Source organism: Grammomys surdaster, unplaced genomic scaffold (assembly GCF_004785775.1).
Source record: "Grammomys surdaster isolate TR1022 unplaced genomic scaffold, NIH_TR_1.0 135, whole genome shotgun sequence".
NCBI classification, from domain to species: domain Eukaryota; kingdom Metazoa; phylum Chordata; class Mammalia; order Rodentia; family Muridae; genus Grammomys; species Grammomys surdaster.
The window spans coordinates 3049050-3053688 of NW_021604593.1; the positions used below are offsets into that span (position 1 = coordinate 3049050).

Genomic DNA, 4639 nt, shown 5'->3' on the forward strand with positions numbered 1-4639 from the left:
ACTATGCAAAATATAAGGATGCAATATAAATTGTATGAGGGGCTTCATAGATCTCAAAGAACAGAGGCAGCTGCACTAAAAGCCAGCTTATTAAAACTCAGGGCAAGATCCCACCCAGCTGAGCTTATTGTTTGTGCTTACAAAGGCAGGCAGATTTCTGAGTTCAAGGCCAGCCTGGGTTGATTGATATTCATGGGAGGCCTACCTTTTCTCAGTTTAGGTCCAACCATGGTAGATATGGTGATCTCAGGGTGGGATCCAACCAAGCTATGTTATTGGTTGTGTTTACAAAGACAGGAGATCTCTGGGTTCATTTGCTATGTTTAAAAAAATGCACTTGCCGTCCTTTTCTAAGAATCTATGTGCTAAGGTCATAAAATGCTTATTTGTGAGATAATCAAAAGGGAACCAGGGGGAAATGACTGAATTGATTATGTAAACAAAAGACTGGGCTTTGTTCTATAAGAGAGAGCTACTTAGAGAGCTAATACATCTCTTTTAGAATTTTTCTAGCAGGTTTTCTGACTTTGGTCAGAAAACACAAGAGTTGTTTAGGGAGCTATCTTGAGCAGATTATAAGGATGTCAGCTTGCACCCCATCATTGACTTTGAGTGGTTTCTTCTGCCCCTCCCAAACACTCCTTCCTTAGGACCTTTTCCCAAACCAAGGCTGGTGCTTGGCATCCAAAGAAGATAAGCAAGAAGAATGGCTCAAGATGTGTGGATGTCACTGAGAAGGGGAAATAGAATAGACATTGTGGATGAATGGGGGAAGGGACAAGATGGGGGTGGGAGTGAGGATGGGAACAGAAGGATCAAGTGTGGGGTGGATGGAAGGAGAAAGTACTAGGGGAAACAACTGGAATGGGGTGAGTGCATCTCTGGAGAGAGCTAGAAACCTAGTGCAATGGAAACTCCCAGGAATCTATGAGGGTGACCATGGCTAAGACACCTGGTAATGGGGGATATGAAGCCTGAATCAGACATCTCCTGTAATCAGGCAAGACTTCCAGTGGAGAGAATGAGACTCCACCCTAGCCATAAAACCTTTGACCTACAATTTGCCCTGCATACAAGGAGTATGTCCTGTATACCCCTGTACTGGGGTAAAGATGGTGCAGAAATTGAGGGAGCGGCCAACCAATAACTGGTTCAGTGTGAGACTCATGCTGTGAGAGGGAGCCCACCCCTGACACTGCTAATGGTATTCTGTTACATTTGTAGATAAGAGCTTAGCATCGGAGAGTCATCGGAGAGGCTTCACCCAGCAATTGACTGAAGCAGATGCAGAAACCCACAGCCAAACACTAGGCAAAGCTTGGGGAATCCTGCAGGAGAAGGGAAGGAAGGGTTATAAGAGACAGAGGGGTCAAGCAAATGACAAGAAAACCTACGGAATCAACTAACCACAGCTCATAGGGGCTCACAGGGACTGAACCAACAACCAGGGAGCCTGTATGGGACTGACCTTGGTAGCCCATCTACACATTTGTTACAGTTATATAGCTTGATCTTCATGTAGAATTCCTAACAGTGGGAACAGGCACTGTCTCTGACTTTGCTGCCTACCTTTTAGACCCTTTCCTCTTACTGGGTTGCCTCATCTAGCCTTAATAGGGGAGGATGCTCCTAGTCTTACTGCAACTTTATATGCCACGGTTGGTTGATGTCCACAGGCATCCTGTCCTTTTCTGAAGAGAAACAGAGGAGAAGTGAAGGGGGGTTGAGGAAAACTGAGAGGAAAGGAGGGAGGGGAAACTGCAATTGGGTTGTTAAAAAAATAAATAATTAAAAAAATAAATAAACTGCAATCTCAAAAATAAACAACAAACAAGGAAATCCACCCTCCAAAGTGTACCCTGAAGTCACCATTGCCAAAGTCTATTGTTAAGTAAAAGCAAGAGAGGGCTTGAGAACAAATGGTTCCAGGTTGGCCCCAAATAGGTAGATAACTTGGGTCTGTTAATCATTCTAGAACCCCAAAGATCAATTTATACCTAAATTATGCTGGTGGTTTGCTAGTCATTTTTCATCTCTGGAACGAAATATCCAAAAGAAACCATTTGAGTGGAGGAAAGATTTATTTTGGCTGACAGCTTCAGAATTTCAGTCTGCATTTGGTTGCTCCATTGTTTTTGGGCTGTGGCACAGCAGAGCAAAGTTGCACACCTCATGGAAGACAGAAAGCAAGAGGGTGGGGGCAGAGGAAGGATCTAAGGACAAGATTCACGCTTCCAAAGGCATAGCATCACTCTGAGGCCTTGCCTCCTACTGGTCCAGCCATCTGTAAACTCATTAATGGGTGAGTGTATCGGTTATTTGAGCTCCTTTGTGATCCAGTTAGCTCTCAAGAGTTCATCAACTGACGACCAGTCTATTAACATACAAATTTAAATCCTAACAAATGACCATTCTCAGAGCTGTTTGCTAATATCCTGTGTGTGATAGCCAAGGCCAACGTAAGAAACAGAATAGGAAACCAGGCAGTGGTGGTGCACGCCTTTAATCCCAGCACTTGGGAGGCAGAGGCAGGTGGATTTCTGAGTTCAAGGCCAGCCTCACAGAGTGAGTTCCAGGACAGCCAGGACTACACAGAGAAACCCTGTCTTGAAAAAATAAGTAAATAAAATTTTAAAATAAAAAGGAAAGAAAGAAAGAAAGAGGACAGGAAGTACTGAGAAGAAAGAATGAAAAATGTTATCATGAGGTTAAAACCATTTGCTGCTCTCACAGAGGATCAGAATTCAGTTTCTAGCTCTCATACAGTGTGATTCACAACTGTGACTCTCCCTTGTCCCGGGGATCCGATGCCCTCTTCTGACTTCTTTGGCACCAGACAAACGTGTGGGCAAAACACTTATGCCCATAAAATAAATGAATTATTAAATTATTTATTTTGATAAGAAAAAAGGAATCCTAAAAATTTTAAGACAAGGAAGCTTTCAGGAAGGAAGTCAGAGCCAATTATAAACACGCCTGAGGCCACAGACTCTGACAGAGTAGCAAGTCTTATAACGTGTAAACCAGAAGCATTGTTTTAAGTAAACAAAGGAATTTCCATCCATGTACGGGTGCAGTCATTACAAAGGTGACACTGCTCTGAATGAGAGGACATGGAAGTTTGTGTAAAATGTTTGGTGTGAGGAGAGGAGAGAGAGGGAGGGGGGGCCCCCGAGAGAGAGAGAGAGAGAGAGAGAGAGAGAGAGAGAGAGAGAAAGAGAGAGCACAAGATGCAAAATAGTACAGGAAGTATTAAAATAAACAGAGATAGGTATGTTTTTCTCTGTGTGTGATAAGGAGAATAGCTGAAATTATGGTTATATTTTCTATATTCTATACTTCTCTAATATTTTACATGACAGTTATGTTTTCCATTCTAAGTTAATAAAAAGTATAGTAAAATCTGATTTAAAAAACCTTAGGACTAAAAATATGTTAAGAATATTTTTGAGCTCATAAAAAATTTTAAAACCTGTTTCCTTTAGACTGAAATTTAAAAAAATAGTTACAAAAATGAAATAGAAAGTTCTGAGGTTTAGACGGGGATGACTATATCCATTTGCTAATGCTGCTAAATCGAACTATATTTTAAAGGGTGGAAATAACGTTGGAAGCAATTTCCCATTTCCCCTGGTACTTGGATCAGTTTTTTAAAACATTGCATTTACTTCTGGTTTTGTCAGTAGTTCATGTTTAGTCTTAAAACAACAACAACAAACAACAACAACCAAGGACACAGAAGAAAATAGAAATAATCTACAATCCTCTTTTCAGAGAAAACTAAAATCAGTATTTTTGTATATGTGTTGGGGCTGGTCTTCTGTGCTGTGTATTCAGATGCAGACTTCTGTACCCCAAGATTAGGTTGCAGTCTGGACATGGACATGTATTAACCAATGTGCTGTAAAGAATGCTCCCCGATAATCTCTCATTGGGTAATAAAAGGCTAGATCCTGGGACTGGGCAGAAGAGAAAGGAAAGAGGAATGTCAGATTAGGTAGGATGTCAGATTAGGTAGGATGTCACAAGTAGGACAACATAGGAAAGGAAGAAGGAGGTTGCCATGAGGCAGGATGAACTATGAGCACGCAGCCATGAAAAGCTCGCCCTGAGGACACACATGGAGCAAAGCAAGCTGGGTGAGAGGCAAACAGCTAGTGACACAGGGCCTGTGGCTGGAATGTAGGTTAGAACAGCTCAGAGCCTGCCTAGCACAGGGTCAACAGCTTATAAATAAAATACCAGGTCTCTGTGTCTTTAGTCTGTATAGGCTAAAGAGAGGCAGAAGCCCCCATAAACATGTTTATTTTCCATTTAGTTTTTTAACCTATGTTTGTGTGTGTGTGTAAATGGATCATAGCTGTTTTTATCCGACAGCACAGAGTGAGCAGTACCTTTGTCATTGTTGAAAGATTATTGAATCTTAATTTTCTGACAAATCACGTCAGTAAATTTGTTTATGTAAAATGTCCAAATTAAATAATAATAATAAATAATCACCTCGTGACCACAAGGACCATTTTTGGTGCTACTTATGGATGAATATTCCTGATGTGGGGAACAGAGCCTGTTTCTTGCTAAGAAATCAACATTAATGACAACTCTGTCACACCTGTAGAGTGTAAACTTAAACGCATGA

The 4639-nt window shown here is 41.3% G+C and overlaps 1 non-coding gene across 1 annotated transcript; it reads left to right on the forward strand.

The window, feature by feature from the left end:
* Positions 1–482: 482 nt before the first annotated feature.
* Positions 483–544, forward strand: LOC114617285. Its single transcript, XR_003710766.1, has one exon. It is a non-coding gene; the product is annotated as a U7 small nuclear RNA (small nuclear RNA).
* The last annotated feature ends 4095 nt before the right edge of the window (positions 545–4639 follow it).